Below are 12,363 nucleotides of genomic sequence, written 5' to 3'. Positions count from 1 at the left end.
CTCCCTCTGCCCCTCCTTCTACTCTCTCTCTCTCTTAAATAGGTAAAGAAATCTTAAAAACAAAACAAAACAAAAACAACAGGGACCCCTGGGTGGCTCAGTCAGTAAAGCATTTGCCTTTGGTTCAGGTCATGACCCTGGGGTTCTGGTATTGAACCCTGCATCCGGCTCCTTGCACAGCAGAAAGTCTGCTTCTCCCTCACCCTCTGCTGCTCTCCTTGTTTATACTTGCTCTCTCTCTGTCAAATAAGTAAAATCTTAAAAAACAAAACAAAACAAACAAAAACACAGCAAGTAATTTTGTGGGTATTGAGAAACCCAGGATAGCCAATACTACCAATACTGAAGGAGATGAACAAAGTCAGAAGACTAGCACTATCTGATTTCAGTAATTTCTGCAAAAATCCAGTAATGAAGACAGTGTGATGTTAGGAAAAGAACAATTAGATCAATGGAATAGAAGAGACAGCCCAGACATGGACCAACATAAATACAGTCAACTGATCTATGACAAAAGAGCAAATGCAACACAATGGAACAAAAAACAGTCTTTTAAACAAATGGTGCCAGAACAACTGAATATTCACATGAAAAATAAAAAATGAATCTACACAAAGCACCTTACACCTTTCACAAAAGTTAAGCCTAAATGAAGCATAGGCCTAAATAGCAAAAACAAAACTACGAAACTCCTAGAAGATAACACAGAAAAAACCCTAAATGACCTTTGTATGACAATGACCAAAGGCATGATTCATCAAAGAAATCACAGATAAGCTAGACTTCATTAAAAATAAAAACTTCTGGTCTGCTAGAGACAATTTAAGAGAATGAGAAGACCAGCCATAGAAGAGAAGGAAATACCTGCACAAAACACATCTGATGAAAGATTGTTAACTGAGATAATAAAGAAACTCTTAAAACTCAGCAATAAGGGGCGCCTGGGTGGCTCAGTGGGTTAAAGCCTCTGCCTTTGGCTCCGGTCATGATCCCAGGGTTCTAGGATCAAGCCCCGCATCGGGCTCTCTGCTCGGCAGGGAGCCTGCTTCCCCCTCTCTCTCTGCCTGCCTCTCTGCCTGCTTGTGATCTCTGTCCGTCAAATAAATAAATAAAATCTCTTTAAAAAAAAAAACAGCAATAAAAAAATGAACAACCTAATTTAAAAATAGGCAAAAGAGGGGCACCTGGGTGGCTCAGTGGGTTAAAGCCTCTGCCTTCAGCTTGGGTCATGGTCCCAGGGTCCTGGGATCAAGCCCCGCATCGGGCTCTCTCCTCAGCAGAGAGCCTGCTTGCTCCTCTCTCTGTGCCTGCTTCTCTGCCTACTTGTGATCTCTGTCAAATAAATAAATAAAATCTTAAAAAAAAAAACAGGCAAAAGACTTGAACAGATACCTCACCACAGAAGATACACAGATGGCAAGGTAAGCAAAAGAAAAGAAGCTTAACACTGTATGTCATTACAGAATTGGGAATTAAAACAACAATGAAATATCACTATATACCTCTTATCCAAAACACTGGCAATACCAAATGCTGATGAGGATATGGAACAATAAATACTCCCCCACTCCTTATTGGTCAGAATGCAAACTGGTATAGTCACTTGTTTATAGCAGCAATGTCCATAAAAGCTAAACACACCACACACACACACACACAGAAAAAGAGAGAGAGAGAGAGAGAGAGAGATATGGAATACTATGCAGCCATCAAAAAAACTTGCCATTTTCAATAATGTGGATGCTAGGGGTATTATGATAAGTGAAATAAGTCAATCAGAGAAAGGCAATTATCATATGATGTCCCTGATAAGAGGAATCTGAGAGGCAGGACAGGGGTTCGTGGAGGGAAGAGAGTGAAAAACGAAACAAGATGGGACCAGGGAGGGAGACAAACCATAAGAGACTCTTAATCTCGGGAAACAAACTGAGCGATGCTGGAGGGGAGGGCAGTGGGAAGGCTAGGGTGGCAGGGTGACAGACACTGGGGAGGATATGTGCTATGGTGAGTGCTATGAATTGTATAAGACTGATGATTCACAGACCTGTACCCCTGAAACAAGTAATACATTATATGTTCATTTTGTAAAAAAGACTATTTGAGAGAGAAAGAGAGAACAAGAGTGGGCATGGAGGCGGGGGTGGGAGTAGAAGGGCAGGGAGAAGCAGACTCCCTGATAAGCGGGGCTGGATTCCAGGACTTTGGGATCATGACCTGAGCCAAAGGCAGACACTTAACTGACTGAGTCACCCAGGTACCCCTGGTATAGACACTTTTGAACATTTTGGCAATTTCAAAAAAAAAAAAAAACTAAACATATTTATACTGTAAATTCAGCAATTATACTCCTTGGTACTAACCCAAATGAACGGAAAATTCACACTGACACAAAAACTTGCACATAGATGTTTACAGCAGCTTTATTCTTAATTGCCAAAACTTGGAATCAATCAAGATGTCTTTTAGTAGGTGAATGGATAAGCTGGTCTAGACAGACAATGGAATATTACTCATTGCTAAAAATAAATAAGCTATCAAGTCTTAAAAAGACAAGGGAAAAACTTAAAATGCCTATCAGTAAGTTAAAGAAGCCATCCAAAAAAGGTCACATACTTACTATAGGATTTCAACTGTATGACAGCTGGAGAAGGCAACACTATGAAGTCAGTAAAAATACGAGTACTTGCCAGTTGTTAGGAGGGACTAAGGAAATGAACAGGAGAACACAGCATTTTTAAGGCAGTGAAACAATTTTGTACAACACTGCAAAGGTAACACACATCATTATACATTTGTCACAATCCACACAATGCACAACATCTAAGAGTGAACCCTAAAGTAAACTATGGATTTTGGGTGATAATGATATGTCAGTATAGGTTCATCAGTTATAACAACTGCACCAGTGTGGTGCCTGACATGGACAGTGGGGGAGGTTCTGCATGTTGGGGACAGGGGGTATATGAGAACTCTCCATACTTTACAGTCAATTTTGAAATGAACCTAAAGCTGCCTTTAAAAAAATAAAATGTATTAATTAAAATATGTATGAAATAAAAATACCATTTTCCTAAGTTTTCAAGTGTTAATAGGTATTGCCTTTAGAACGTAGAGAAAAATGAGAGGTTACAATTTTTATAAAGAAAAAACTATATATTCAGAAAGTTTAAGTTAAAAGAGGCTCCCTAAGAATTGCCTAATTAATCTCTGCCATCTTACTCAATGGGCACTTGTGATTTTATTTTATTTTTATTTTTTTTATTTTTATTTTTTTTAAAGATTTTATTTATTTACTTGACAGAGAGAGATCACAAGTAGACCGAAAGGCAGGCAGAGAGAGAGAGAGGGAAGCAGGCTCCCCGCTGAGCAGAGAGCCCGATGCGGGCCTCGATCCCAGGACCCTGAGATCATGACCCGAAGGCAGTGGCTTAACCCACTGAGCCACCCAGGCGCCCTTTTTTTTTTAAAGATTTTATTTATTTACTTGACAGAGAGAGATCACAAGTAGACCGAAAGGCAGGCAGAGAGAGAGAGAGGGAGCACTTGTGATTTTAATGGGAATGGTGAACATGTAAACTTTTAGAAAGTGTGTTAATTTTGGTGTCACATATATCCTGGACAAGATCTTTATGTAAAAAGTTAACAGAGCTGCTTAGAGAGGCCTGGTAGAAGCTACTACAAATAGATAATCGGACCAAAGTGGTCTCAATGGGCCTGTGTCCATCCATGTTATTATAATTAGTACCATCAGAAGATTCTGATGGCCTGAATTTTTTTAGAGGGGGGAGCAGCCAAGGGAGAGTGAGAGAGGGAATCTTAAGCAGGCTCCACGCCCAGCAGGGAGCCCAAGGCCGGGCTTGATCTCATGTTGGATCTCATGTCCATGAAATTATGACCTAAGCTGAAATCAAAAGTTGGGCGTTTAACTGACTGAGCCAAAGATGCCCCTTGATGGCATGAATTTTAAGTGATAAAGTCAACATAACCCAACTCTGAAAAGGTCTGTCCTAAGGGATATAATCACCACCAACACTCACTGAACCCCATAATGCTCTTGAGAGTAAATGGAAGTGCTTCAGTGAAGACAGTAAACAGGTAATAAAAAGAGAGGCCTTTGGATGCTTGGGTGGCTCAGACCGGTAAGTGTCTGCCTTCAGCAGACGTCATGATCCCAGGACCCTGGGATTGAGTCCCACATCAGGCTCCCTGCTCAGTGGAGGGTCTGCTTCTCTTTCCTCCTCTGCCTGCTGCTCCCCCTGCTCTCTGTCAAATAAATAAAAATAATCTTAAAAAAAAAAAAGAGAGAGAGATAGAGAGTGCACGCTTTGGAGCCACACAAACAAAACAACCCATAAAAAATCTGTGCTACTGGTTCTGTCTTTTGAATCCTGAAAAACTTACTTAACTTCTCCATACTTCAGTCTCCTCATTTATATAAAAGAGAAAATGGGGGGTGCCTGGGTGGCTCAGTGGGTTAAGCATATGCCTTCAGCTCAGGTCACAATCCTTGGTCCTGGGATCAAGCCCCAAATCAGGTTCCTTGCTAAGCAGGAGTTCTCTTATCTCTCTGCCCTTGCCCTGGCTTGTGTGCACTCGCTCTCCCTCTCTCAAATAAATAAACAAATAAAATCTTAAAAAAAAAAAAAAAGAGGAAATGGCAATACCAATTTAATAAGAATATTGTAAAAATTCAATGTAACAGTTTTGCAAAGCAGCTACCATAGGGTCTAGCCCATGGCAGTTCTTGTCTCTTTTTGTTTAATCTACATTGCCATCTTTACCCTCCATGTGATCCGTGGGAAGACAAAATGGACGAGGATAATGTTATCTTCTGTATTTTTCAGAGTATTTGAGAATTTGAAAAAATAATGTGGGCCAAATACTAGCAATTAACCTTATTAGAATCAGAATATCAGAATACAACCTTATTTAAAAATACTGAGAAAGTTCCTTTTTACTGGTCAATTTCAGATTCTTTATTTTCTTCATAGCATGCTTTTCTGTTTTACTTCCTTTTATTTTGCTAACTAATTTTCTGTTTCTCACTAGAATATAAATTCCGTAAGAATCTTTTCTGGGGGCGCCTGGGTGACTCAGTTGGCTAAGTGCCTGCCTTCAGTCAGGCCATGATCCCAGGGTCCTGGGATAGAGCCAACCGCTTCAGGGCTCCTGCTTAGTGGGAGTCTGCTTCTCCCTCTGCTGAACTCCTTCTGCTTGTGCCCTATCTCTGGCTTTCTCTCCCTCTTAATAAATAAATAAAATCTTAAAAAAAAAAAAATCTTTTGTTTCTTTCTTTTTTTTGAACATCAGATGGTTCCTATAAGGGAAATTCACCATATTTTTTTTTCAAGATTTTATTTATTTATTTAATAGAGACACAGCGAGAAAGGGAACACAAGTAGGAGGAGCAGGGATCCTGATGTGGGGCTCAATCCCATGACCGTGAGATCATGACCTGAGCCAAAGGCAGAGGCCTGACGACTGAGCCATCCAGGCATCCCTCTTTTTGTTCTTGATCTCTTCTTAACCTAGATTTCACTCACTCACTTATATATATATACACATATATATGCACCATAAGCATATGGTATACCTATATACATGTTTATGGGTGTGTATCTGCCAAATGAAAAATAAAGAACACTGATGCATTCATTCCAGTATATTTCATTTACCTGCACTTTCAAAATAATATGAGAAAGAATCTTCATACGAGGAATATCTGTGAACCGAGTTCTACAAGCAGTTGCTCAGCTAAAAATCTATAAAAGGTCCAAGTTACTAACGTGCCAAGCTTTCCTCTGAGTATCTACTCATGAACAATATCTATCATAGGGCTATAGCTCCTGGTGCCCAGTGAAAGAATACTTGACTTGGAATCAATGCTTAGGCTAAAACCCACTGACCATCACCTATGAAGACTATTAAATTGGGGCGCCTGGGTGGCTCAGTGGGTTGAGCCTCTGCTTTCGGCTCAGGTCATGATCTCAGGGTCCTGGGATCAAGCCCTGCATCGGGCTCTCTGCTCAGCAGGGAGCCTTCCTCCCCCTCTCTCTCTGCCTGCCTCTCTGCCTACCTGTGATCTTTCTCTCTGTCAAATAAATAAATAAAATCTTAAAAAAAAAAAAAGACTATTAAATTTGCCTCTAGCATAATGGATCTGGAGCTGAAAGAGATAAGGGTTCAAGTTCCCATTTTATCTTCTACATGCTGTGAGGTCTTAAGCAATTTCCCTGATCTGTTAAATGAAGGTAACGGTACTTATGCTGTAGGGTTATTTTGAAAATTGGATAAGCTTATGTATATAAAATATCTGTCACAGTGTCTGGTACATAATAAAACCCAGTAAAAGTTATTATTATTATTCATTCCTTTTTTCCCCCAACTAATATTAATGTCTACTTTGTTAACAGGTCCTGAGTCTACACAGGGACACAGACACAATTCAAGAGGAAGTAGCTACAGTCCCTGCCCATGAAGAGCTGAGAGTGTAATACGAAAGATAAACCCATAAACAAAAAGTATAAAAGAATTACTAGGAGTATAGTCTGTATTATCTCATCCAGGCAGGCTGAAACGAATCTGTCCTTCTCTAGCAAACTTGATTTCTTAGGGCCTGATTGGTCTCTAGAATTGATAAGTATATCAAAACCCTCCCAATTTATAAAACAGAATAGCTTCTAAGATGGGTCAGAGCAACTCTGAAAAGAAGCCCTCGTAACACTGTAAGAGGAATGGTCGAGAATGACTGCCTTAACAGCCAGAAAGTAGAAGCAACTAGTGTTCACTGACAGATGAAAGGATAAATAAAATGTGGTATATATAGAATGGAATATTATTCAGCCCTTAAAAGGAATGAAATTCTGACGCATGCTACAACATGGATGAGCACAGTGGACATTACGCAAAGTGAAGTAAGGCAGTCATAAAAAGACAAGCACTGTATAACTCTGTTTATATGAGATATTTTGAGTAGTCAAATTCATAGAGACAGAAAGTAGAAATGTGGTTGCCAGGAGCTAGGGGGATGGAAGAATAGGAGGTTAGTGTTATATACAGAGCTACAATTGGAGAAAAAGATGAGAAAGTTCTGGTGACGGATGGTGGTGATGATTGCACAACAATGTGAATGACCTTAACTATAAAGTTAAAAAACTGTACAGTTACAAGAACTGTACAGCTACAGAACTGTAAAGTTAAAAATGGTTAAAATGTAAGTGTTATGTATATTTTACCACAATTTAAAAAAGAATGATTGTCCTATGACTTATAGAAAGAGTGAGAACATGCATCCCTTGTTCTCTGACTTTGGTGATTCTTTTTTTTTTTTTTTAATAGTTTGCATTTTAAAGATTTTATTTATTTATTTGTTTGTTTGTTTATTAAATCACAAGCAGCCAGAGGCAGGCAGAGAGAGGAGGAAGCAGACTCCCTGCTGAGCAGAGAGCCCGATGCGGGACTCGACCCCAGGACCCTGAGATCATGACCTTAGCCAAAGGCAGTGGCTTAACCCACTGAGCCACCCAGGTGCCCCAACTTTGGTGATTCTTATATCTGGTAGCCTATTAAGCCAGCTTTTCCCAGATTAAGACATGAGAAGAATATAGGGTCGACCTCCAACATAGGACCCTGTAAATGTAGTCAACACCTAAGAAACCACAAGTGCACAAATATCCAAACCCAGAATTTATAGCAAAATAGACAGTTGTTATACAGTGACTACAGGTTTATTTATACAAGTGTAAGAAATGAAAAATAGGGATGCCTGGGTGGCTCAGTCAGTTAAGCGGCTGCCTTTGGCTCGGGTCATGATCCCAATGTCCTGGGATCGAGTCCCATATCGGGTCCTTGCTCTGCAGGAAGCCTGCTGCTTCCTCTGCCTCTGCCTGCCACTCTGCCTGCCTGTGCGTGTGTGCTCTCTCTCTCTTGTCAAATAAATAAAAATTAAAAAAAAATCTTAAGAAATAAAAAATAAATCAAAGTATTATCTGTCGAAAAGCCAGTTAAGGATTATATAAATTAATCCCTAAAGAGATAAGTCCCCAGAAAAAAAAAATGAGTGGCCCATGTGGAGTGGATTTCACATATCAGTGTCAAGGCCGCATAACACACCTTTATAACCTGAAATTTTAAAAATCATGTTAATTTGCATTAAACAAAGCAATTTTTATATACTAAACAAAAATGTCACAATTGACAGTACTATACAATGAACTGGTTTTCTAGTGGTCCAGAAAGATGGGAAATAAATCCCAAGAACCCTTTTTCAGACAGACTGGAGAGGGTAGACTCTGGTTGTCTGGCATGATTAAAGGCTATGTCATAGCTTACTAGGGTCTACACTTGGGAAGCTTCCCCCAACAGTCTCCTATATGACTAAGGACTGGAATAAGAGTGACAGCTTCACAAAGGGGATAATAAGAGATAAAGCTTTTTCCTAGTATGTTAAAAGACTCCAGAAGCCAAAACTTAACTTCTCTGCTATCTATCCATCTAATTTTCATGAAGAGCAATTTATATCATCTAGTAAGTCAAATGTACCTTTATTTTTACCCTACCGAACCCTAAAATAAAGGCCAGGGTGTGGTGTGGACATAAGCCTTGGTTAGGATCACAACAATCCTCACTCCAAATAATCGGTTTAAGTTTGGGCCAAGTTCATCAACAATATGAGGACAGGGTTCAGGCAAAGTCGGCTGCCTTCTTGCATTTTAGAAAGACTAGCATTTCTCCTGACCCTAGTACATAGGTGTAAGCAACCTCTGGGTGGGTAATGCCACCAAACAAAAGCAACACCTTCAAAGTCTCTCTCAGTGACTAGAGGCAGCCAGACACTCAAACTGCCAGTCCTGAATTACGGCCTCTGAATGGTGAGGGCTTCACATTTCACTGATCAGGGCACAGCCCAATCAGAAGACAAACCCCTACACTGCCAGGGACCAGCAAATCCGCTTTCTTCCAGAGTGCACATGACTGAATGTGCTTCTGTCCATCATCTGGGTCATATATAGTTCAATGCGAGCTGAGCAGACAGGGCTGCAAGGAAATCTGGCGCGGTTCAATACCTCGTCTAGCCTGGGTTCCAGTATCTAATTTTTTTTTTAACTGACAAACTCATTTCTCTACCGGGACAGGATGCTCTGCTGGCTGGAAGTTCCATTTCTACAGCAAGAATCCTATCTGGAAACACAGAAGTTGTCCTCTAGCCACAGCAGCTCGAACTTTTTTGATTGTTGTTGCTGCTTTCTCCCATCACCCCCACCCCCTTTTGACAAAGATCCAACTGTAAAAAGTCTTACGTAACAGTTCAGGACTACTTCGGTTCTTTTACTGGGTAAGCACTTTCAATTTTTTTTTTTAAACTAAAAACCATTTTAACATTGAATCTGTTGAGAAGCTTAACTAAAATCTTATAAGTAATTTGTGTAGTGAAATACTGTCAGTGGATTTTTTTAGTCTCATTTCTGCACGTGCTCCTTTGTTCTCAGAACAGAAGCTTTTTATACACACCCCATAACGCAGCTGGAGAGAGTTATGAAGTCAGTTATTATAAGGAACACAAAGGTTGTTTTGCATTCTTTGCCTTTAGATAATTAATTTTGTATTTGTTTTCTTAAAGCAGAGTGGTTAAAAAAGGGAGAGATTCACAAAAGAATAAACTGTTGGAGAAAAAAGTTTGAAGTTCTTACCACCTTTTCTATCTGTAGTTTTGTGTGGCCAAACACTTGTGCTGCCTGGGGCGGTGGGGGTAGTGGCAAGCGTAGACAGAGAGGAACTAAGCCAGACATGGACAAAGGCATGAGCCAAAACCAGACAGTCCTGGCCGTTCGATAGGCCAGCAGTGGGTGAGACAGGTCAGCCAGCTGCAGGGGCGGGAGGGGCGGGGGGAAGGGGCATGGATGTGTGAGGTGCTCATGCGTGCGATCGTGACTAGATTCTGAAACTGCCAGCCATTTTCCCAGCTATGCTTTGTGCAGTCTAAAGGAATGCATCTCCTCGGAAGCAGTCTTGCCAGAGCCCAGTGATAGCGAGGAGTGTGATAAATACCACAACATATGGAATCAGAAAATACCGGGATCTGGGGTGGGCAAGAGGGAATGCAGAGGGTGTGGAAATTTTTTAGTGATCTGGAATGTGTTGAGTGACAGGAAGTGCCCCAAGCTTCCCCCCCGCAACTCTTCTCAGTCGCGCCTGCTTTTGTCTAACTCTTGTAATCTACACACTACTGCTTACAAAGCTGTCTGAGTTTAAGACAAAAAGAAACATAAAAGGCTCTCCTTTCCACAGTACCTGCAATATGGAAGGAGTGTAAAAAAGCATGGCCCTTCTGGCCTATGGACATTTTTTCAGGTATACAAGGCAAAGATAAAATAATAATTTCCCAAGGATAAATGAGAATTGTGACTTGGGTCTGGTTTCCAAATCTGATTTAAAAAAATTCTGATTCTGCTATACTTACAAATGCTTAAGTTGGTTCTTAATTTGAATAAGGCTTGTTTGTTTGGTTAACATACTGCCTTTGAAGTTGTTTCTATTTTCTTTGTATTAATTTGGAGTTTGGGGGGAAATGCAAGTAAGTAGAATGCACACACAAAAAAAGGATCTTTCCCTTCATTGGTTAAAAAGCATTTTTAAGGGTTGGTTTCTTGGAAAAAGCAGCTCGCTCTTTCTCATTTTTGTATGTATGCTATAAAGAGAACTTTATGCCATAATAAATGCGAGGTAGAAAACTTTTGACAGAAAATAATACAGTGTTTCCAGGTGAAAAACAACTTAGCATTATCCCAAACTTCCACATTATCAACAGAAACACTAAAACTCAGTAGAAAAGTAGCCAAATAACTGAATGGTTAACTCTACTTTGGGAGGATAAAATGGAAAATTAAGTATGAATAGAATGATACTTGGGAATGTTTCTACCTCCTACCATAAAGGATGTTAGTGGTCAGCCTAGGAGTTAATCTTTCCTAGTGTGGCTCTGAGCCTTCATGCCGAGCAGACATTATTCACATGACGATTCGAAAAGTCCATTCATATATCTCACTACCTGGATTTGAATAGAAACCAGACAGCAATTCTTTAGTTCCAGCCACCATTCGCCCCACTGGACAATAGCGATTTGTTAGCACAGAGTCACAGGCTGTGGGACACAAAGCTTGGAGCTGCAGAAAGATGGGGGATTCAGAGAACAGGAAATTACAGGCCCGATGCACTCCTGGCAGCTCTAAGAATACAAAAAAAAAAAAAAAAAAAGGCAACACAGAGATGCCATGTTTAAGAACTACTTCTAGCTTTTTAAATCACCTCCAATGTCATAAAAGCTCTATTGTTGGAGTACATAAAGTCACGAGTCCCATGTGCTCTCTTTTCTCCCTATAGGGAACTTCAGTCAATGCCCTGGCACAGTCAGAAAAATCAAAAGCATCCAGAGTTGATTAGTTGTAAGCTTTGATAGAAAGAATATTTTACAAATAAAATGCCAGAGGAAAAAATATGCTTAGTAACACATAATAAAATCAGTATCTTTTACAAATTATTTCATAAGACCAACCAAAATAAAAACCAAATGTACTAAGACTATAGGGAAACAAATTTTTCTTCAAAGTATCATATAAAATCTATTATTTAATTCAACCAGAAGTTTCTTCAGATGATATGTATCAATTTAAAAACGAATCTTATATAGTACATTTCTGAGTTGAGTTGTATTTTCCAAAACAAAGAGCTAAAAACAAAGCCCTAAGGATTTATTTTGGCATATTAGAAAGGAAAACTACATTTTCTTTTGTTGGTTATCAAATTATTGTAGTTCTATGACTAAATTTAGAAACTGCCTCTACTTCCCTCTCTTTACACCTAAAAAATAAAATTAATGGATATTCTAAGTGAAGGGGAGATGTAATTCTCCAATCTCAGTCAATGAGCACAGGCTCCCATCCAGGTCCTCATGTTGCAACCTGAGTACCAACAGGCCAGAATGGTGTCCATTTCAACAGGAGGAGACCCTACACAAGGAAGTTATAAATGGTTTTGTTCTTCAGCCTTTCTTCTGTGATCCATTAGCAGACATTAAACCTAAATGATATCATACCTAAAATATTCATCAAATGAGATCATGAATGATCAAAAAGTGCTTTGGAAACACGAACTGCTCTACTCTGGTCCCATGGCCTGCTAAATTTAATGCTGCTGGAAAACAAATCAGCAACTTTTAAACTACCAATTACTGGATCTCTTCAAATTCTATCATTACCCACCAAACACAAGCATTAGTTATAACCTCAAGCTGTGCTGCTGTCCAATACAGTAGCCACCAGCTATATGGGCTATTTTTATTTGAATTTAAATTAATCAAAATTAAAT

At 39.7% G+C, this 12,363-nt stretch overlaps 1 protein-coding gene and 1 long non-coding RNA gene across 4 annotated transcripts in view; one reads left to right on the top strand and one right to left on the bottom strand.

The window, feature by feature from the left end:
* NR6A1 (nuclear receptor subfamily 6 group A member 1) overlaps positions 1–12,363 on the bottom strand; it is a 226,702-nt gene that overhangs the window by 111,911 nt on the left and 102,428 nt on the right. The gene's annotated exons all lie outside the window — the stretch shown is intronic.
* Positions 8,974–12,363, top strand: part of LOC131812051 (uncharacterized) — a 78,166-nt gene continuing 74,776 nt past the window's right edge. For both annotated transcript variants that reach the window (XR_009346254.1, XR_009346253.1), the window contains exon 1: positions 8,974–9,334. This is a non-coding gene — a long non-coding RNA (uncharacterized LOC131812051). The remainder of the gene's footprint in view (positions 9,335–12,363) is intronic.

The sequence above is a fragment of the Mustela lutreola genome, chromosome 12 (genome assembly GCF_030435805.1).
Source record: "Mustela lutreola isolate mMusLut2 chromosome 12, mMusLut2.pri, whole genome shotgun sequence".
Taxonomy (NCBI): domain Eukaryota; kingdom Metazoa; phylum Chordata; class Mammalia; order Carnivora; family Mustelidae; genus Mustela; species Mustela lutreola.
This window is presented reverse-complemented; position numbering and strand designations above follow the sequence as displayed.